We start from the raw sequence: 22,311 nt of genomic DNA, 5'->3' as shown, positions 1-22,311 counted from the left end.
CCAAGCATTGCTCTGTGATCACTGAAAGATGTTAAAGTAGCTGTGAACCAACAGATTACTATGGGTGTGTCTAGATTACAGAGTTTTGTCGACAAAAGTGGACTTTTGTCAACAAAACTATACCTGCGTCTACACTACCGCTGAGTAACGTCGACAGAACTCAGCATAACGTCGACAGAACTCAGCAGTTTTGTCGACGCTGGTAAACCTCATTTTACGAGGCATAACACCTTTTGTCGACAGAGTTCTGTCGACAGAAGGTGTTATTGCATGTAGGGTTGTGTCTAGACTACAGGGTTTTGTCGACAAAGCAGCTTGCTTTGTCGACAGAACTGAATGTGTCTAGACGCTCTTTGTCGACAGAAGTTTTGTCGACAGATACTGTTGAAAAAACTCTGTAGTCTAGACGTACCCTTAGAGTTCCCTTCCCAGCCTCTCCCTCCCCACCAAGACAGCGCCTGCTATTTACACAGGCCTTTCAGAAGGGGCAGAGCTGGGTGACTCAAACTGCCCCTCCCCTCTCCCATGTGGGCAGCCCTGCAGGAAGCTCCGTGGCACACACGGCACTAGCCCAGCGCACAGTCAGGTCAGTACAAGATCCATTGGTTCAGTTTGGTTGTTGAAAGAGACAACCCAGAACTGGCTCCAGCCCCCACGCAGTAACCTGGGGAAATGACCCACCAGGCCTGGGCCCCTTGAAGAGGCAACGATTCCCCACTGGCCAGGGCAGAGCCTCCCTCTGACACAGTCATGGAGCCTTCTCCCCCCGTTTTTACCTCTCCCCCCAACTCAGCTCTCGCTGCTTGGTCCTGCCAGGGAGGGACCTCATTGCTAGTCAGTGTTCCCATTCCAGGAGCAGGGTGAGTTTTGTCTTGTGCACCAATATTGAGGTCGTGTGTCTTTGGTCAGGTGTGAGCCCCTGCGGCGCCTGCCAGTTACTAACAAATATCTTAGCTACACGTTATGGGAGAAAGATACTAACCCAAGGGATAATTAACGCTGGGCTGCAGCTAGTCTTTGCTTCCCGCAGGGTCACTAGGGAACAGATGGGGGACAAGGCATGAGGCAGATCCAAGGGGCTGGCTAAATCCAGTGTGAGAAGCACATGGAAAAAGACCCAGCAGCAGGTGAGAGAACAGCATGAAGACATCAGGATCAGGACCAAAGCAGTACGGCTATGTCTACATTGGCAAGATTTTGCACAAAAGCAGATGCTTTTGCGCAAAATCTTGCCACCTGCCTACACTGGCCACGAGTACTTGAACAAGAACATTGACGTTCTAATGTATGAAATCAGTGCTTCTTGCTCAAATACTCTGATGCTCCCGCTCAGGGGTAAACCCCCTTGTGCAACTGGTCTTGTGCAAGAGGCCAGTGTAGACAGGCAACATAAATTTCTTGTGCAAGAAAGCCAAATGGCTAAAATGGCCATCAGACCTTTTTTGCACAAGAGAGCATGCCAGTGTAGATGCTATCTTGTGCAAATGCTTTAATGCAAAAGCTCTTGCGTTAAAAGTATTTGCACAAAATCATACCAGTGTAGATGTAGCCTACAAATAAACCCAGGAATTAAACAAAAGCCAAGACACGATGATAAAGTGAAATCCCCATTTCTCTTTACTGCAAAACTAATTTTGAACTTTTTGACAATAGCTAACCATTCAGCCTATGCTCCCTTCCTTCAGCTTCCTAACAGGAAAGAAGGAACAATCATCCATAGCAGACAGCAATTACAGTACAGCAACACTATCTGCTTGTTTCATGTTCAGAAGAGAACACTATCATTCATCCCCATGGTTAGCAAGACCAACCACTTTCAGGTGTATTTCTCTACTTACCAACTATAGAAATGATCCCTAAAAGTACAGTCTTAATAGCAGCTGACTCGCTACACACCCACACTCATGGGCATTCACTTTCTCCTCATGGGGAATGTTTTCACATAACACTTAGAAAACTAAAGAACAGAAATAATCTCAGCAAAGTGCTTGTCCCATTCAAACACACTCCACCAGGTTTAGAAATCTGCATATTAGAATATGCTCCCTGTCCCTGTTTACAGAAACACGCCTCCTGATTAGCATGTGGAGCACCTGGCAGCCAATCAAAATCTCCTGATGTTTCTTCCTGAAACTGCAGTTCCTGGGGCTCCTCTAAGTAACAAACTGCCAGTCCACAGACCAGCAAGGGGCCAAGTACCCCTGCCTGCCGGGCAGAGGTGGAAAATAACTAAGTAGAAATACTTGATTACACTACTCACTACCTTTTTTGGGTATTTCTACTTTACTCAAGTAATTTATTTTTGTCACACTTTGATTTTTATTCGTTTTTTTAAAGACAATATTGTACTTTTTACTCCACTCCCATTTCCAGAGGCACTGGGTTACTCACGACTCGCATCGTTCTGATTTGCTAAAGCCCAGCTGCATGTGCAAGCACCAGTCATCCAAGAAATAGCCAATCCACAAGCACAATGGCCCTGACAAGGAAGAAGCCTTTTAATAGCTGCCCCAGCACCTTGTCATTCAAACCCAGTATCCCTGCAGGCCCTGCCAGCCTGAGACCTGAGCGAGCAGGGCGGCTGCCCAGGGCTCTGTGCTGAGGGGGTGATATGAGCAGTCTCATGTGACCTTACCTGGGGCCAGGCAGCTAAACAGGAGGGAACCCAGCAGCCGGGGTCAGGGGGGACAGAGGCACTTACTTGTGTCGGGTGAGTCCTCTGCTCTGGTGGGAGCAGCAGCAGGGTGGGTGGGTGCCGGAGGAGGGGCTCCCATTCCCCCTGGCACAGAGGCCCCTGTGGAAGCCCTGTGGGGGGAGGTGGGGCAGGCTGTGCTGGAAGAGGCTGGGGGTGGGTGGCTGAGGGGGGTGGGGATTGAAGAAGCGTCTGTGTGGGCACTTGGGCAGCCAGCTCGTCAGTGAGCAGCAGAGCACACGGACCCGTCCCCCCTCAGCCGAGCCCCCCAGCTGCTCTTCCAGGGCTGTGGCCGACCAGCCTGCACTGCTGCCAGCCCAGGCTCAGCTCTGCAGCGACCTGCCCAGCCACCTCCCTGCCAGGGGCTGCAGACGTGTCTGCTGGGGTAGAGAGGAGGGACGTGTCTGCCCAGCCAATGTGAGGGGTGAGCCTTGGGGACAGAGAATTTCTGTCCCTTCTCCTTGTTTCTTGTTTGGCCCCAGTGGCCTAATGGACAAGGCACTGTCTTGTGGAGCCAGGGGTTGTGGGTTCAAGTCCCACCTGGGGTATAGAACAGTAACCTTCTGTGGGTTGATTTTGAAGCACTGGCTTGCTTTTCCCCATGGGAACTGAGAGATGGTTCCCCAAGAAGTGCCACATCCCTATACAGCAAGTGTCTAGTCCCACCAGCTCCAGGAGTGGAGCAGAGCAGGGTCTGTCTGGTGACAGGGCAGAGCCTGAGTAGGAGCAAGGGGGAGCTACTTTGGCCTGGCCCTTTTACAAAGCCCTTGAGCATGGGGCTGGCATTGGGGGAAAGTTCCTTCAGCGATGGGATGGGGGGGCCGGGTTGGGCTAGGAAGGCGCTGTTCTCCCTGCTCTTGCCCCCAGACGACATGGCTGCCAGGCCCAGGGGCAGGAGGCCCCACTGATGGGGAGAGGCAGCCACAGCAGCAGGCACAAGACTGGGCCAGCTTATGGGGGGAGGTGTTTGATGGCGTTTCCCTGCTGACATGGAGCTGGGTTGCCAGGTGTCCGGTTTTGAACCAGACAGTCCAGCATTTGAGCTTTCTGTTCAGGAAACAAACTGAGAAAATAGAAATAGAAATGTCCAGTATTTTCTAAATAATAATAATGTCAATTGTGATGTCATGGCAAGTGTCTCTGGTATTTTTGTAGAAACCATCTGGCAGCCCTACATGGAGCCCAGGTGACAGGACACCTCCTAGTACTCATTGCTGCTAGCAACACCCTCACACCACTCCTCACTGCTTCCACCACCATGGGCAGGCAGGAGGGGATTGTTCCCCTCAACTGACAGAGGGAGGGACAAAGGCTGAGAAAGGCAAAGGGCCTTGTCTGACCTCACACTGCCAGTCTGGGACAGCGCTGGGTACAGGATCTAGATGCTGAAACTCCCCCTCAGTCTGGAGTTTCACACCCTGACTGATCAGAATAACGTGACCTCCAGTGAGATACAGCCCCACAGCCCAGCCTAGGGATGGCTATGCCAGTGGGTTAGAAGCACCGGGACACAGAGAGACTCAGGAGCTGCTCAGAGACAAGCACTGGCAAGAAACAATTCCCTGAGCAGATGATAAGTTCTGGCCCATTTGCTGGGACTTGAGGAGAACAAGGAAGTCCTGAGTCTCCTCCCTGTGACTTCCTCCCAGCTCAGCCAATCAGAACTGGGACTAGAACTGGAAGGCTGTGTCTACACTGATGGGCCGCGTCTACACTGGCGGGTTATTGTGTAAGAAGGGCCGTCTTCCGCAGAGCATCCACACTGCCCACTCGCTCTTGTGCAAGAAGTTTTACAGTAAAGCGTGGTAAGAAAGGGCTTCTTGCGCACGAGCTGTGATCTTTTCTATAAGGTGTAAGTCCTCTTGCACAAGAGGGCAGTGTGGATGCAGGACAAGGGTTTCTTGTCCTATAGCTAAAATGGCCATCAGCGGTTTCTTGCACAGGAGAGCATCCACACTGCCATGGATCCTCCTGCACAAATGCACATCTCCCACATGGCAAGATGCCGCCAGACAGACCTTCAGAGATGAAGTCCGGTCCCCTGCCCTCCCAGCAGGGTAAATCACCATCCAGATGGATGTCTCTCCAAAACAGGAAGCTACCAGGAGTAGGGCTTGAACCCACACAGACAAACATCTATTGGATTTTTAGTCCAACGCCTTAACCACTCGGCCATCCTAGTAACAGAGTAAAAGCTAGACGTGTGCAAGTTCTCTCCCCAAATAGCCCAGGGACTCGCTCTCAGAGCATCTTCCTGGCCCATCCCTGTGTCAGGGCTTCCCACTGAAAGGGTGAGAGAGCCGCCCCCTTCCCCCCCAGTGAGGTGGGAAGAAGGGAAAAGGGAAACCAAACAAGAGAAAACCCAAGGTCCCCAGAGAGTCCGAGGGACAAAGGCCTGGTGGGGAAAATACCCCCCCACATTCACCAGGCTATGTCTACACTCCCAGCTTCTTGCATGAGAAATATGCAAATAAGCCTAAGTGTGGAATATCATGGAGCTTCATTTACATACTTAACGAGCCACCATATTTGCAGAAGAGGCTCTTGTGCTAGAAGGAGCTGTCTACACTGCCCCTTCTTGCACAAGAAAACCCCTCTTGTGCAATGTCACTATTCCTGAAAATAATCGTCATAGCGGCATTGCACAAGAGGGAGTTTTTCTTGTGCAAGAAGGGACAGTGTAGACAGCTCCTTCTGGAGCAAGAGCCTCTTTTGCAAAAATTGCAGCTCATTAGGCATGCAAATGAGGCTCAGCGATATTCCATGCTTAGCCTCATTTGCATATTTCTCATGCAAGAATCTGTGGCTGTGTCTACACTGGGCCACTTATTCCGGAAAATCAGCCTCACATAAGATTGTCAGTGCTTTTCCGGAAAAACTATGCTGCTCCCGTTCGGGCAAAAGTCTTTCTCCGGAAAACTTTTCCAGAAAAGGGCCAGTGTAGACAGCAGAGATTTCTTTTCCACAAAAAAGCCCCAATCGTGAAAATGACGATCGGGGCTTTTTTGCAGAAAAGCGTGTCTAGACTGGCAAGGATGCTTTTCCGCAAAAAGTGCTTTTCCAGAAAAGCATTCTGCCAATGTAGACGCGCTTTTTCCAAAAATGCTTGTAACGGAAAAGTTTTCTGTTATAAGCATTTCCGGAAAATCATGCCAGTATTGACATAGCCTGTGAGAGTAGACAGAGCCCTAGTGTTTTCCCGGCCTTGCATTTGGCCAGCCCCCATGGATCAGGCCAGTGAACGCTAACCTTTTTTTTTTATATACCATGGACAGCCAAATCCATTCACAAACTTTTGCCAGACCAGTAACATTATATTTACATATCTGCATATCCATTATGCAAATAACAAATCTGCAAATATGGAAATAAACTGTTGCCAGTCCCTAACAGATCAGTGTTTGCAGATATCTACACTTAAAAAAATTCACAGAAAAAATTCCCTTCAGGCTGCTGGAGGGGCCGGTCCTCCAGGGGACTGGTGCGTGCAGAGGGAGGGGTGCAGGGAGAGGCACCCACAGAGGCAGGGGGCATTTGGGACACCTTGGTAATAAACTTCAGAAATTTTGTTGGGGCAGAGAAGTTGGTGCCCCAAAGTGCCACCACCAGTCACCTCCGCCCCCCTCCTGCCCGATGGGGGTGGGGGAGCTGCCATTGTATCTCCCCCCACTCCTTCTGTACAAGCCCTGCCCTGTGTCTCCCCCTCCCCCAGCCAGGCTGCTCTTGCTCCCCCAGTCTCCTCCCAACCTCCCCTGCCCCCTGTGACACCTCCCCCCAGTTTCCCTACATTGCACCCCTGCTCTCAGCCACCCCATGCCTGGCATGATCCACCCAACCTCCCTTCAGCACCTCCTGCCTCCCCTTCCTACCCCCACCTCACACATCCCTGTTCCCCTTCACCTCTCTTATCTGCCCCACCCCATTTGAACCCCCTCCCAACCCTCTCTGGGATGGCTCCCCCCGCCCTGCACGAGCTGGTAGCAGCTTCCCTGGCCCCAGGCTGGGATCACAGCCCCCTCTGCTGAGAGCAGCCCTGGGCCAGATCCTCCCACTTCAACTCTGGGGGGGCTGCTTTCTGGGAAGGGAAGGGAGGGTCTCTCCTACCTGCCCCCCTGAGCGCTGCCCACCCTGGGGTGGGGGCTGGGCTGGGCAAGGACTGGCCAGGCTGGGGGTGCTGCCATGGGAAAGGTTCCCAGGGAGCAGCTTTCTACATCCCACCGGCCCTGCGGGAGATTCCTCCTCCTGGCTGCAGCCCAGGCTCCGGGGGCCCAGCAGTGCTGCACCCAATGCTGGGGCTCAGGGGATCTGCTCAGAGCCGGCCCCCAAAGGCCCCACAAGCAGAGGGCAGGAAAGGAGCCAGGCTGAGGCTTTGCAGGGAGCAGGCCGGGGACCTGGCAGGAGGAGGCTCCAGCGAGCACAGAGCCTGCGCAGGGCCAGCCTGCTGGGAGGGGAGCAGGAGCATCCAGCACCATTCAGGCCAGCGGCAGCCGACACTGGGGGAGCTCTGAGACTCCAGGGCAAAGGCCTCCAGCCCCTCAGGCACTGGGGTTAGGTGGCCCTGGAACCAGGCCCCCTGGAGTAGCATTGTGGCCAGGGGGCTCTGACCCACAGGGGGGCTGGCCCCAGAGCCCAGGGTCTGGGAGTCTGGTCAGCAAGTGAGACTCGCCCGTCAGTCCAAGCTGCTTTCTCCCCGGCTGCCGTTCCTGCCTGTCCCGTACCAGCGCTGCACGCAGGCCAGTGGGGCAGGACGGGGGGTGTCAGTGGGGCCCTGCTCTCAGTCCGTCCCTCACAGGCCCTGTGGGCTGCTCGAGGGCTGAGCCCGTCGCCCAGGCCTGGCGCGGGGATGGAACATGGGGCACGTTTCCCCCTGTGAGCGTGTGCGGGGGCAGGAGGGAGCCACACGGGCCCGACTGAAGGTTTTGTGCTGGGGCTGGAGGCTTAAGCCCGAGCTGTCGGCCTCAGCGGGACTTGCTCCTCCCCCCTCTCCTGCCTTGCTGCCTCCTTTGGCCAGCAGCGCTCAGGGGCAGCCGGGAGAGCCAGCACCAAGGGCAGAGGAGGCCAAGGCACAAGCCCCTCAGAGGGGACAGGCCTGAGGCCTCTGGCTTGCCCAGGCTCATGCCAAGGGGCTTTCTGTGGTGCTGGGCAGGGGAGGGAGGCCAGGCCCAGGCCGGTGGGAGAAGGGGCAGCGCCTGCCAGGGCAGCAAGGGGAGCTGCAGGGAGCGAGACGCGGCGTTTCTGCCTGAATCACTCAAGGGTCCTTCTGCGGGTGAAGCGCCTGTGACACCCCTGTGCTGCTGGGTTCTCCTGCCCCTCCCCTGGGAGGCCGTCCCCTTCGGGGGGCTCTTGCCCTGGCACTCATCCAAGGGCCACCTGGGCAAAGCAGCCTGCCCCTTGCACCTTCCATAGCTCAGCTGGCAGAGCAGAGGCCTGTAGCAGGTACTCGGCAAGTGCCCTTAGGTTGCTGATTCAACTCCAGCTGAAAGGAGAGATTCTTCTTCCTCCCCCTGGCTGCAGGCCCGGCCTTAGGACCAGGCGGCTGCCTTGCGTCTGTCCCCTCAGAGCCTGATACTACAATTGACAAATGGATTTGGGTACCAGCTGCCAATCAAATGTCTTCGGCTGCGCAGACCTCAAGACACGGCAGGAGCTGGAGGGGAATGGTGAGTGGCTGTACTTTGGAATGGGAACATGTTCTCTGGAACCATAAGATCGAACAGTTAAGGAGGGCATCATGGCTTAGTTGGCTAAAGTACTTGCCTTGTAAGCAGAAGCTCTTGGGTTCAATTCTCAGTGGTACCTTGTGGTGAGACCAATGTGTCCCTTCTTTCCAACACATATCTGGAGTTGGTTTTACCTTTTGTTGAGTTTGCTGGTGTCCTCACAGTGGAAGTAGGATGGCAGCAAAGAGAAGGAGCTGTGTGTACTGGTGCAGGTGCTCTCTGGGTTTGATTTAGAGAATCCAAAATGTGTGTGGCCAGGAGAAAGGGTGCAGAAGGACCGTGGATGCAGGAGCAGGGTGGGGGAGCACGAACAAGGGAGGGTGTCAAAGGAAGTGGGTGGTGCTAGGTGGGAAGAAAACGAGGGGAAGTAGGTGGCTGGGGTCTGGGCATGAGGTGGGACATTATGTAGTTTTGTGTCCCCGTGTGGCAAAAGCACCAGCCACACTGCCCCAAAGGTGAAGAGCCACAGTAGTGGCACTTCCAGGGTGGGCCCTGGACTGTGTGGCTGCAATGACCATGTCTCTGAGAAGTCTCAGCCCCACCCCTGTCTCCTCCAATGTCAGCCTAATCTGTTTAGCTGTCTCCCACATGCTCCTGAAAGCCAGCACACAGGCTGCCCAGCCCTGCACCAGAGGGCAGACCCTACTACTGCCTTGTGGGCACCCAGGGGAACCACAATAAGAGAAGACCCTGTGTTTCTGCCTGGCTTCGAACCAGGGATCTTTTGCGTGTTAGGCAAACGTGATAACCACTACACCACAGAAACACACTTAACAGTGATTTCTGCTGCTGCACTTAAACTTGGGCAAATATTCGGTTGCTAACCCTTTGGCCAACAGAGATTGCTGCGGGGCAAAGGAATTCTCTGTTGTCAGTTTTGTGGCCTCAGGAAGGGACCATACTGAAGGAGGATCCTTGTGTGAGTAATATGCAAATGAGGCTAAGCGTGGAATATCTCTGAGCCTCATTTGCATAGCTGATGAGCCACCATATTTGCAGAAGAGGCTCTTGCCTCAGAAGGAGCTGTCTACACTGCCCCTTCTTGTGCAATGCTGTTGCACCCATTACTTTCAGGAAGAACGGCATTGCGCACGAGGGTTTTTGATACGCAAAAAGGGGCAGTGTAGACAGCTCCTTTTGAGGCAAGAGTCTTGTCGCGAGAATCACAGGTCCGATAATGAATACCCAAGGGGGGAAGGACAGAACCAGGTGGACAGTTTTATCAAATAAAAAATATTTATTTATGACAGTGGTGAATTTATAGTATTTATTCTAAGATTTTAATAGACCGTGTTAATAATGAATTTACAGTATTTATTATATTTATTCTATGGTTTCTAGTAAAACGTGTCAGAGATATAGGGATGGGAATGGCAAGGGGAATAGTCTCTAATCTTAAAATATCCAGCTACAGTAATAAAATAACAGTGATAACTACAAACTCTTATGTACTACCCACAAACAACTACAACACTAAGCTTATACAACAAGAAAAAATCTAATCATACATACCAACTTACACAGCACATGGAACATTTCACAGATATTGGTTCGGTTGCGAAGGCCTTGGTTACGCCCGAGAGTCAGGGGAGGTGGCTGGTCGGTTGATCAGGCCAGCAGCGCTTTGAAGTATACGAGAAGGCACACGCACGGTGGTACGTGTGTTGCGAAGACCTCCTAGAGCAAACTGTGCCACGGGTTTTTATCCCCAAATCTGCACATCGCTTTCCCGCGCTTGCATATTACCATATATGGCCCAATGGTCACCAAGTGGGGGGGTCTGTGTCCCAGGGGTTGGGCCGAAACTGTGCAGGTTTCATGCGACCAGGTAAGCCCCGCAGTTCTCACACCAAGGTGACGGGTGGGAGAGTCTGAGGCTATTTTCCCCTTTTCACACCTTCCCTTTTTCTAAAGGCAATGGTATGCAGGAAGGGTGTGGCCGATTTCTCTCAAGGAGTACTGCAGAACAAGAGCGGCCTGGCCAAACTTTTTTACTGAGGGGGGCAGTTTCTTTTCTCTGACAAGTCTCTTCCGCAAATATGGTGGCTCATTAGCTATGCAAATAAGGCTCAGCAATAGTCCACGCTTAGCCTCATTTGCATATTACTCACACAAGACGCCACAAGTGTAGACATAATCATGGAATGTGAGGACCTCACACCAATCCAGCCTGCCCCAGCAAGTCCTACTGAGATTTCATCTCAGATTGCAGGATTCAGAGTCCTGAGCGCTGCTCCTCACACCATGGGACCTAGACAGGAAACCTGTGTTGGGTACCTGGGGCCCTCAGGTCTCAGACTGGCCTCTGCTCTCCTGGCTTCCATCCAGCTGCTTCATCTCTCTGGCTACTTCTACATGGCACATTTACTTCGGAATAGGCTATTCTGGAATAGTTATTCCAAGATCGTGTTTTTCGAAATAGCATGTCTGCACTGCAGGGAAACCTCAGAATAGTCCGAGGAAGGCTCCTCTAATATAGAAGAGTTATCTCAAGTAAGAGCTGCAGGAGGAATAACTTGCAATAGCCCTAGAGAGGGGCTATTTTAAAATAGCAGCAGTGAAGCATCTACAGACGCCTTATTTTGAAATAGCTAATTTGGAACAGGCTTTATCCTTCGTAGAATGAGGTTTGCAGAAGTTGGAATAAGCCGTCTGTTATTTCAGAATTATTTCAAAATAACGGAATTGCTGTGTAGACTCTGGGGGCTTGTGCCTGTGACATGGCTTTCCGAGAGGCAGGAAGCTCTCGATCTTAACCAAATGGCCAAGGAGCAACGCTATACAGCAAAAAACACGAGAACAGCTCTTGGGCTGGATCCCCAGGTCACTCTGCGTGCCCAGTAGCCACTTCCGCCTCTCCCTTTGCTGCTCTTGAACTTAGCCCAAGAGTTGAGAAGCTGCACTCTCCCACCCAGAAACCTCTGGGACTTCTCTCCCGCCCAGCTCTTCACGTCACGGAGAGCGCAAGGCAGCCGCTCGCCCCCATCATCACTTCCGATCTTATCCAAATGGCCAAGAAGTTATGCTTTACCCCAAACCACGCAGGCACCCTCTCACCTAGCGCGCAAAGCTGCAGGCATGGGTGGTATAATGGTGAGCATAGCCCCCTTCCAAGATGTTGACCTGCATTCAATTGCCAACCAGTGCACTCTGAGGAGGAAGCAGCAAAGCTCCTCAGGGACGTTTCCCTTTAACCCCCCAAGATGGGCCTGAGTGGGTGCTGCATCTGCAGGCTGCCTTGCACTGCTTCCCATCCTCTCCTGGAGGCAGGAAGCCCTCGATCTTAGCCAAACTGCCCAGAAGCAAAGCTTTATGGCAGAAAACATGAGCACAGCTCTTTGTCCGGATCCCTGGGCCATGCAGAGCATCCGGCAGCCGCTTCTCTGACTCTCCCTTTGCCTCTCTAATACTTCAGAACTGAGCTTCTGGCCCCACTTGTTCAATTCCACTTTCTGCTTCTTGACTTCATCAATCTAAGGACTTCGAAGAATCAACTTTAAAAGCTGCTTCAGTGGTGCAATGGGTCAGCGCACAGTACTTGTAGGAGACATGCTGAGGTTGTGAGTTCAAACCTCATCTAGAGCCCTCACTTTGAGTCCCTGCTGGGCTGGCCCCTTCCAGTGAATGCTGGGATTCCAGCTCAGAGGAGGGTCTCTGTTGCCCATTTTCTTCCCCCCACCCCCATCAGCAGCCACCGTCCCTTTCAGCCACTGGAGTAGCTCATGAACAGAGACAGGCGACTTTGTCCCATTTCCCACTTCTTTTCGTGGGCTGACCCAGTGGCTGAAAGGGGCTGCAGCTGCTGACGGGGGTGGGGAAGATGGGCAACAAGACCCTGGCAGAAAGCGGGTCAAGGGTCCAACCCTCTCTGTGCCCCTTGGCCTCAGATCCTGCCCACCCAGCATTCACTGTGATGGGGCCATAATATGTGAAGTGGGAATTTTCACTGATCCCATCCTCTGGGGTGGAATCCCAGCTCCCCCAGCGTTCACTGCAAGGCATAAAATCCCAAACTGGGGGGTGCCCCCAGGGTGTGCGTGAAGAAATTCCAGGGGGGGGCATGAGATGACCCAGCCCTTCCCCCCAACAAGTTCTTTTTTTTCTTTTTTTCCCCCCTCAAGTTTTGCTGCTATTTTGGAGGAGGCGTGAGGGTTTTCAAAAATCAAAAGTGGGGGGCATGATGCCAAAAAGTTTGGGAACCACTGCAAGGGGACAAGCCAGCAGGGACTAAAATCCACTGCTCCAGGTGAGGTTCGAACTCACAACCTCAGCATATCTCCTTCAAGTACTGCCTTATAAGTACTGTGTGCTGACCCATTGCACCACTGGAGCAGATGTTCAAAATATTTCTTCAAAGTCCTTAGATTGAAAAAGTCAAGAAGCACAAAGTGGAATTGAAGTTTCTGCTTGTGCCTTTGTTCCTTCTTTTCACAGGCAGAGCCAGGGGGCTCCGCACATCCAGAGACCCCTCCCTCTTCCTCCCTGGTCTCTGAAATAACCCACCCTAGAGGGGCACAAAGCTGCTGGAGGCCAGAGCACTAGAGATGAGTTGCACGTGGGTTAGTGCTCCCTTTGCATGTGAGAGGTAGCAGGATTCACTCCCATCTTCTTCCACCTGCTCGCTGGTGCTGAGGGGTTGGCCCCTTTCCTGCTGCCAACTCTTATTCCCACAGTGCACTTTGTGCAGGGTCCCTTGCTCTTTGTTCCAAGGTGTGTGGCTGGGAGCCAGGATGCTTCCCAAAGTATACAACTCCCCCCTGCCCCTCCTCCCCTCTGTTCTGCTCACACTCTCTGGCTGCCTCTAGCATGGGCTGAGCTCAGGGGTCAGATGGGCAACTTGCCCTGCAGCTGTGATGGCATCAGGCACCTGAGCACAAGTTGGCTCACAAAGCTCTAATGGGCTTCAGACAAGCAAAACCCCCCTTAGTGAACCTCAGGACAAGGAAGCTGAAAAGCCTGGAGCACAAGGACCTCCCAGAAACCACCCCAGCCCGTCCCACTGAGATTTAAACTTAGAGGCTGTGTCTACACTGGCCACTTATTCTAGAAAATCAGCTGCTTTTCCAGAATAACTTGCCAGCTGTCTGCACTGGCCCCTTGAATTTCCGGAAAAGCACTGACGATCTACTGTAAGAAATCAGCTGCTTTTCCGGAAATACTATGCTGCTCCCGTTAGGGCAAAAGTCCTTTTTCCGGAAAACTGTTCCAGAAAAGAGCCAGTGTAGACAGCACAGTAGTGTTTTTCGCAAAAAAGCCCCGATCGTGAAAATGATGATCGGGGCTTTTTTACGGAAAAGCGCGTCTAGATTGGCCATGGACGCTTTTCCGGAAAAAGTGCTTTTCCGGAAAAGCATCTTGCCAATATAGATGCACTTTTTCCGGAAATACTTATAACGGAAAACTGTTCCGTTTTAAGCATTTCCGGAAAAGGGTGCCAGTGTACACATAGCCAGAGTGTAGAGTCCTGAGTGCTGTGCCTTACACCATGGGACCCAGCAGTGAGAGCTGGGATAGACACCTGGGACACTCAGGTCTCAGACTGGCCTCTGCTCTCCTGGCTTCCCTCTGGCTGCTTCATCTCTCAGGACTCTCTGGCTATGTCTACACGGCACATTTATTTTGGAATAAGCTCTTCTGGAATAGTTATTCCAAACTAGCACATCTACACTGCAGGGAAACCTCAAAATGAGTCCGAGGAGGCTTCCCTAATGTAGAGGTGCTACTTTGATTTAGAGCCCCAGGAGGAATAACTTAGAATGGCCCTAGGAAGGGGCTATTTTGAAACAGCAGAAGTGCAGCATCTACAGACGCCTTATTTTGAAATAGCTATTCCAGAATAGGTATTTTTCTTCATACAATGAGGTTTACAGAAGTTGGAATCAGCCATCCGTTATTTCAGAATTATTTCAAAATAACGGAATTGCTGTGTAGACTCTTGCATTGTTATTTTGGAATAACGGCCATTGTTCCAAAAGAACTTTTCTGTGTTGGCAGAACCTCTGTCCTGCCTCAGTTATGCTGCTTTCAGGACAAACTCCTTGTTAGGACCAGTCACAATCTGGGGTCAGTGAGGGTCCGTCCCACCTGAGATGTGAGATACACACAAGTCTCTTGTTCCCCACCCACTTCTCAATACTGGCTGCAGACACACCTTTCACGTGGGGGTGTAGCTCAGTAGCAGAATGTTTGACTGCAGATCAAGTGGTCCTTGGTTCAAATCCAAGTGCTCCCTGAGTGAGTGTTGATTTAATAGAGACATTCACCTTTCTTGGATGTCCTAGAATAATAGGACTGGAAGGGACCTCAAGAGGTCATTGAGTCCAGCCCCCTGCCCTCAAGGCAGGACCAAGCTCCATCTACACCATCCCTGACAGATGTCTATCTAACCTGTTCTTAAATATCTCCAGAGAGGGAGATTCCACCACTTCCCTTGACAATTTATTCCAATGTTTGACCACCCTGACAGTTAAGAATTTTTTCCTAATGTCCAATCTAAACCTCCCCTGCTGCACTTTAAGCCCATTACTCCTTGTCCTGTCCTCAGAAACCAAGAGGAACAAATTTTCTCCTTCCTCCTTGTGACACCCTTTTAGATATTTGAAAACCGCTATCATGTCCCCCCTTAATCTTCTTTTTTCCAAACTAAACAAGCCCAGTTCATGAAGCCTGGCTTCATAGGTCATGTTCTCTAAACCTTTAATCATTCTTGTCACTCTTAGAATCATAGAATCATAGGACTGGAAGGGACGTCGAGAGGTCATCGAGTCCAGCCCCCCGCCCTCAAGGCAGGACCAAGCTCCGTCTTCTCTGTACCCTTTCCAATTTCTCCACATCTTTCTTGAAATGTGGCGCCCAGAACTGGACACAGTACTCCAGCTGAGGCCTAACTAGTGCACAGTAGAGCAGCAGAATGACTTCACGAGTTTTGCTTACAACACACCTGTTGATACAACCTAGAATCATATTTGCTTTTTTTGCAACAGCATCACACTGTTGACTCATATTCAACTTGTGGTCCACTATGACCCCTAGATCCCTTTCCACCATGCTCCTTCCTAGACAGTCGCTTCCCATCTTGTATGTATGGAACTGATTGTTCCTTCCTAAGTGGAGCACTTTGCATTTCTCTTTATTAAACCTCATCCTGTTTACCTCTGACCATTTCTCTAACTTGCTATGTCCATTGTATGTGAACTGTTTAAATGCATACAAACCCTTAGGCGACTTCTACACTGCAGGCTTTTTACACAAAAATGACTGTTCTTGCACAAAAATGTGCAGAGCATCTACACTGCACGAGTGTTCTTGCACAAGTATTTGCAGTACAGCATTGGAAAACAGGGCTTCTGCCAGAAGAGTTATTCCTCTCCCCATGAGGAATATGCCCTCTTGCACAAGAGCTCTCCCACAAGAGTGTACACCTGCAACATTAATTTTCTGTGCAAGAAACCCATCCTTCTAAAATGCTCATCAGAGATTTCTTGCGCAAGAGAGCAACCACACTGCCATGGACGCTCTTGAACAAAAGCACATCTCTTGTGCAAAGCACTTGGCAGTGTGGACGTGCTCTTGTGGAAGACCTTTTGCACAATACCGCTTGCACAAAACAGTTCTTACACAAGAAGGCTGCAGTGTAGCCATAGCCGTCGTGTTATGATGGTGTTTAGGTCAGTAACTGGGGCCACTAAATGGTGCCTGTGACCTGTGACCTAGGGATCCATGTTGGATCCCCTCAGGCACTGGCCGCTCAGAGACTGGGTTTTCCTGCCAACTGGCACGAGGATTTCTTAAAATAAGCGGCGGAACGGCTCTGCACAAGAGGGTATTTGTGCAAGAAAGAGCAGTGTAGACAGCTCCTTTTTGCACAAAAACCTGTGCTGCAAAAATGATGGCTCATTAGGTATGCAAATGAGGTGTGGCAATATTCATCCCCACACCTCATTTGCATATCTTATTGCACAACAATGTGCGGTGCAGACATACCCAAGGAAGCCAAATACTGGCATTACCAAGGGTTTGCAGCAAACCAGCGTCTCACCAGCGGGTCCCATTGAGATTGTGGTGCAGGATTCAGACTCACTTGCCTAGGAAGGTGCTAGAATCTCCCTGCTTCACACAAAATTTTTTAAGCTTAGACAGAAAGCAGAGGGGTGTGTTTACACTGATGGGTTCTTGTGCAAGTGAGGCTAAGCGTGGACTATCACACTGCTCCTTCATGCACAAGAAAACCCCTCTTGAAAATAAGCAGTGGAACCGCTCTGCACACGAAGGCTCTGTCTGACGGCTTCTTGCGCAAGAACACAGCCACACTGGGCCGCTGACACAGGTGACCAGGTGGTTGGCAGCAGCTCTGTGGGCTGGGCATATGCCCCAGGCCTCCTGGACATATGGAGCCTCCCTCTGTGGCTTGGGCTGGAGGAACCTGCCCCCTGCAAGGAGCCTTGGGCCAGCCACTGCAGCAGCAGGAATTTGGGCATCAGGTCACCCCATTGGGGACAATGGAGGGAAGAGAAGAGTTTTCCTTGCCATTAGGGAAAGCAGGCCAGGCCAAGGCCCTTTTAGCCAGTGGAGCTGTGCATGCTGGAGCCTCCTCCTGCCAGTACTCTGCCCTGCTTCCGGCAAAGCTCTCAGCCTTTTGCCTGTTTCTGCTTCCCTGTCCATAGCAGGCAGCTAAAGGGTGGCTGGGGACATTCACCACAGCAAACAACCCTGTGCCCAACATAGGACTTGAACCCATGACCTTGGTGTTAGTAGCACCAGCCGCTAACCAACTGAGCTAGCCGGCCTATCAACGCTAAGCTCACAAAGCTCAGAAAGGAATGACTGCAGCTGCCAATGGCTCTTCTCTGACAGGGCCACTAGTGACTCACTGTGATGTGGGCTGGCTAGTCCAGCTGGTTTGAGGTGTCACAGAAATCCAGACTCAGGGCTGGAAGGAGAGAAACACTTCTATTAAGACACAGCTGCGGGAAGTTTCAAAAGGAAGACTTCCAAAATCAAATGTCCGTGGAAACCTTATATACATTCATGGTTGCCCACAAAATAGAATAGACATCATATATGCTAGTGACAGCGTTACGATTGGCTTTTTGATTTGTGAAAACCGTCATGCCCCCCCTGGAATTTCTTCACACTCTCTCTCCTCCCCGCCCCCAGGCTGTCCCCAGAGCCCAGGGCGCGGGAGTCTGGTCAGCAAGTGAGACTCGCCCGTCAGTCCAAGCTGCTCTGTCCCGGCTGCCATTCCTGCCTGTTCTGTGCCAGCACCGCACGCAGGCCAGTGGGGCAGGACGGGGGGTGTCAGTGGGGCCCTGCTCTCAGTCCGTCCCTCACAGGCCCTGTGGGCTGCTGGAGGGCTGACCCCGTCGCCCAGGCCTGGCGCAGGGATGGAACATGGGGCACGTTTCCCCCTGTGAGCGTGTGCGGGGGCAGGAGGGAGCCACACGGGCCCGGCTGAAGGTTTTGTGCTGGGGCTGGAGGCTTGAGCCCGAGCTGTCGGCCTCAGTGGGACTTGCTCCTTCCCCATCTCCTGCCATGCTGCCTCCTTTGGCCAGCAGTGCTCAGGGGCAGCCGGGAGAGCCAGCACCAAGGGCAGAGGAGGCCGAGGCACAAGCCCCTCAGAGGGGACAGGCCTGAGGCCTCTGGCTTTCCCAGGCTCATGTCAAGGGGCTTTCTGTGGTGCCGGGCGGGGGAAGGAGGCCAGGCCCAGGCCAGTGGGAGAAGGGGCAGCGCCTGCCAGGGCAGCAAGGGGAGCTGCAGGGAGCGAGACGCGGTGTTTCTGCCTGGATCACTCAAGGGTCCTTCTGCGGGTGAAGCGCCTGTGACACCCCTGTGCTGCTGGGTTCTCCTGCCCCTCCCCTGGGAGGCCGTCCCCTTCAGGGGGCTCTTGCCCTGGCACTCGTCCAAGGGCCACCTGGGCAAAGCAGCCTGCCCCAGGCACCTTCCATAGCTCAGCTGGCAGAGCAGAGGCCTATAGCGGGTGCTCGGCAAGTGCCCTTAGGTTGCTGATTCAACTCCAGCTGAAAGGAGAGATTCTTCTCCCTCCCCCTGGCTGCAGGCCTGGCCTTAGGACCAGGCGGCTGCCTTGGGTCTGTCCCTTTGGGGCCTGGTGCTACAATTGACAAAAAGGTTTTGGGTACCAGCTGTCATGGCTCCTTACCCAGTCTGGCATGATAAATGTAGAAGTGGGGCCAGCAAGTGTACCCCAAAGCCTTATCTACCAGGCTTTGGTATAAAACTTAAAATCTTAAGAACCTAGATCTTGGGAATAAAACTTCCGCTGCCACCACCCAAATGTTGATAAAGAAATCAGGGGGAAGATCATTTGGGAAATCTCACCCCTAAGCTAAAAGTCAAGGCACACAATTAACCACTGCCAGGTTAATACAAAGAAAAGAAGAACTTTTATTATTATAACAATATTCCTGTTGAAAACATAATGACTAGCTAGGGAGGTAACAAAATATACTCATGGAGAAACTCCATGGGCCTAGAACTTAGTTACAAAGAAAAGCCAAAACATCTTTTAAGCAGTGCCAGATGTCAGATCCCGTACCCAATCCTTAAAACAATAAAACTTAATGAAACTACCTTAACTTTACCCTACTTACAGAAAATGAAGAATGGTGTCTTGGAGAGAGAGAGAGACATGCTTGTCCCTCTCTATAGCTGCAGAGAACTCACCCAGAGAGACAAAAGGGAGGAAAAGAAAAAAAAACAAATTCCTTTGTCCCAGTTTGAAAGTCCCACCTACATTCCTATTGGTCACTCCACCTGACTAGGTGTAGTTAACCCCTTAATCCCCAGGCTGCTGGCTAACCCTCATAATCATGACATGCCCACCAAATCACAGACGGTGCTGGACAGCCTCTGGCCACGCTGGCTGTGATTTCTTCCTGTACGTCTGAGATAAAACATAGTAAATACATTATTGCCCACTTGACTAGACTATTGAATACATGAAAAGTAAACAAACTGCTTTCATATACATGGAGTATCATAACAGACATATGTATACTGGTGAGGTGGGCCAGCAGTTTGCTGTGCCTGAGGGGGGTAAAAGTGACTTGGGGTTAGAAAGGTCCAGTGGGGACAAGGGTAAGGAAGTTGCAAAGGGATTGGAGGTTGTTTCAGATGGAGTGGGGATAGTCAGGAAGATGAACCAGCCCTCTGGTGACCAAGTGACTGTGTTTGACCAGCTTGCTGGAGAGTGTGTGTGGATGAGACATGAATGTTTCCAGTCGGATTCTGTGAAGGGACCAAAGATCCATAAGTCTATCAGGCCAGGGCACCTAGGCCCTGTCGCTGGGAAGCAATGGACCACTTGGAAAACTAGATTGAAAACAGGGTGCCAGGGTACTGTTTGGACAGATTGCTTCATGATTAGTAGAGGAAAAAAACCCCTACTTTACCGAAAATGAAGAATGGTGTCTTGGAGAGAGAGAGAGAGACATGCTTGTCCCTCTCTATAGCTGCAGAGAACTCACCCAGAGAGACAAAAGGGAGAAAGGAAAAAACCCAAATTCCTTTGTCCCAGTTTGAAAGTCCCACCTACATTCCTATTGGTCACTCCACCTGACTAGGTGTAGTTAACCCCTTAATCCCCAGGCTGCTGGCTAACCCTCATAATCATGACACCAGCTGCCAATCAAATGTCTTGGGCTGCGCAGGCCTTGAGTCATGGCAAGAGCTGGAGGGAAATGGGGAACGGCTGCACTTTGGAATGGGAAGGGGGTGTCTGGCACCATAGAGTAGAAAAGTTTGACGGTTGCTTTCAAGGAGGGCACCATGGCTTAGTTGGCTAAAGCACCTACCTTGTAAGCAGGACATGCTGGGTTCAACTCCCAGTGGTGCCTTGTCACCAGGTTAATGGGGCTTTCCTTTCTTCAATATGTATCTGCTGTTGATTTTACCTTCAGTTGAGCTTGGTGGTGCCCTCACACTGGGAGTAGGATAGTAGCAAAGAGCAGGAGGTGCCCTAGGGGTTTGGTTTAGTGAGGCTTAGCTAGGCTTGGTAAATCAAGCTGTGGAAGATGGATTGCAGCAGCCATCTCCACCTGAGTGAAGACATGGCCTAATGGTGCAATTAGTTAGATGCCGACACTTACAGCCCCACTGCCGCTAACTCACAGAGGCTACATCTACACTAGAAGCTTTCTCCTTAAAAAAATATGTTAATGATGGACTCAATTGCACAAGTCATGATCTCATTTGCATATTTTCTGCCAATGGGATTGTTGTGCAAACACAAGCGGCGTGAACATTTTTTTTGCACAAAATCCCCTTTTTTCACAAGATTCTTATGCCCCCCCAAAAGAGGTATCCTGATCTTGCAGAAAAAGGGGGTTTTGCACAAAAAGAAAACTTCCATACTGCTTGTTTTTGCACAGCAACTCCAGCACAAAATCAGTTTGCCAGAAAATATGCAAATAATTTCATGACTCATGCAAATGAGACCCTCATTAGCACCTTTTTTGCTGAGAAAATTCGTAGTGTAGCCATAGCCGGAGATTCTGGTGCTGATCATGCAATAGAAGCACATTATGTTTAAACAGCTGCCATGTGAATGTACCTGAAAGTCACAAGGATCAATGATCTGTGTGAAAGGCAGGTAGCCAGTAATTAGAGCCCCAGGTATGTTGTGGGCACCTCCTCCACCAATTGCAATACACACTAGGCCGTTCCTCCCCAGCTGGGTGTGGTTCTTGTTCTTCTGCACAGCACAGCCCATGGAGACCGAGGACCTGTCATTGGGCTTCCAAATCACACCCTTGTTGAATGGATGGAAACAGAAACCAGACACACAGCGGGTTTGAGCTGGCTCCAGCTGAGGGACGGGTTTGCCTGGTTTATGCACATTAGAACAGGACAGCAGTAAGGATTCGTCTTCATTTAAAGAATTTAAAAAAATAGAAACCTAGAATGTAATGGAATTGGAGAAATAAATGTTTCCATTGAATGGTCAGTTGGATTTGAAGTAACACTCATATAATTTGTAGTCTATCACTGAGCTACTCTCCCTGATGTTTGCACTGTTAGGAGTTGAGAAGGGAACAAGAGGCTTTTGTAGCCCACACACCCCTGGGCCTGTCTCCATCACTTCTGCCTCTGCCAGGTGAAGGGAGGCCGCTGGGCCCAGCATCTTTCTACCCAACCAGGGCTGGCTTTTGGGGAGACGGAGGGGCCACTGGAAGCGCATGGTCCCCTGGCTGCATCTATGGGGAGGTGGCTCTGCTGAAAGCCAGACTGGTTTTCCTGTTGTTAGGCAGGACCATGTTCTCTCCAGCTTTTGTAGCCTCTGTTACCTTCTGCAGGTGTCCCTTCTGATGGGACAGGCATGTTCTTCTCAGGGTTTGGGTTCCATGTTGCCCTAGGAAGGGGTGTGGCTAAAACACAAGCCTGGCTGTGAGCAGGATTTGAACCTACACAGGGAAACCCTATTGGATTTCAACTCCAACACCTTAACCACTCAGCCATCACAGGTATAAGTAAGAGCAAACCAGGGAAACTGGCAAATAATCTCAGTGCCCAGGCTTGATGTCACCTGACAGAATTCACACGGCAAACCATTTCACCCGTCATGCGGAGGAGTCCTGGGTGCTCTGGTCTGAGGCTGGCTTAGAGGTGAGTTCAAGGGGAAACCTCACAAAGGAGATTCCAGGCAGCCAGGCCATGGGGGTCTCTAAGATGCCCCAGCCCTGCAGCCTGTCCCACCTGGCTGTTGTCATGGTCCCTCTGTGAGGTCACTGCCTCCCAGCCAATGAGCTGAGGTGATGAAAAAGTTCCTTGTGATGTCACTGCTGCTTTGCAGGCTCATGTCCTGCCCCTCGCCAGCCCCTTTGCATGTGTGAGCTGCTCCCCCTCTGCCCCCCTCACTCAGGGCTGGTTCTGGGGCTCATGCAG

General features: G+C 51.5%; 7 non-coding genes across 7 annotated transcripts; 2 read left to right on the top strand and 5 right to left on the bottom strand.

The window, feature by feature from the left end:
- Positions 1 to 1,656: 1,656 nt before the first annotated feature.
- LOC142821657 (small nucleolar RNA U3) lies at positions 1,657 to 1,872 on the bottom strand. Its single transcript, XR_012898345.1, has one exon. It is a non-coding gene; the product is annotated as a small nucleolar RNA U3 (small nucleolar RNA).
- A 1,295-nt stretch (positions 1,873 to 3,167) lies between these two features.
- Positions 3,168 to 3,240, top strand: TRNAH-GUG (transfer RNA histidin (anticodon GUG)). The gene has a single exon. It is a non-coding gene; the product is annotated as a tRNA-His (tRNA).
- A 1,551-nt stretch (positions 3,241 to 4,791) lies between these two features.
- On the bottom strand, positions 4,792 to 4,874 carry TRNAF-AAA (transfer RNA phenylalanine (anticodon AAA)). The gene has a single exon. It is a non-coding gene; the product is annotated as a tRNA-Phe (tRNA).
- A 4,231-nt stretch (positions 4,875 to 9,105) lies between these two features.
- TRNAV-AAC (transfer RNA valine (anticodon AAC)) lies at positions 9,106 to 9,178 on the bottom strand. The gene has a single exon. It is a non-coding gene; the product is annotated as a tRNA-Val (tRNA).
- Positions 9,179 to 12,650: 3,472 nt separating this feature from the next.
- Positions 12,651 to 12,744, bottom strand: TRNAI-UAU (transfer RNA isoleucine (anticodon UAU)). Its single transcript has 2 exons — positions 12,707 to 12,744; positions 12,651 to 12,686 (listed from the first exon to the last, which is right to left on the bottom strand). It is a non-coding gene; the product is annotated as a tRNA-Ile (tRNA).
- Positions 12,745 to 20,190: 7,446 nt separating this feature from the next.
- On the top strand, positions 20,191 to 20,264 carry TRNAT-UGU (transfer RNA threonine (anticodon UGU)). Its single transcript has one exon. It is a non-coding gene; the product is annotated as a tRNA-Thr (tRNA).
- A 1,542-nt stretch (positions 20,265 to 21,806) lies between these two features.
- Positions 21,807 to 21,891, bottom strand: TRNAS-UGA (transfer RNA serine (anticodon UGA)). The gene has a single exon. It is a non-coding gene; the product is annotated as a tRNA-Ser (tRNA).
- Between the last annotated feature and the right edge of the window lie 420 nt (positions 21,892 to 22,311).

The sequence above is a fragment of the Pelodiscus sinensis genome, chromosome 31 (genome assembly GCF_049634645.1).
Source record: "Pelodiscus sinensis isolate JC-2024 chromosome 31, ASM4963464v1, whole genome shotgun sequence".
NCBI classification, from domain to species: Eukaryota; Metazoa; Chordata; order Testudines; family Trionychidae; genus Pelodiscus; species Pelodiscus sinensis.
The sequence above is the reverse complement of the archived record's forward strand: the minus strand, read 5'-3'. Positions and strand labels throughout refer to the sequence as shown.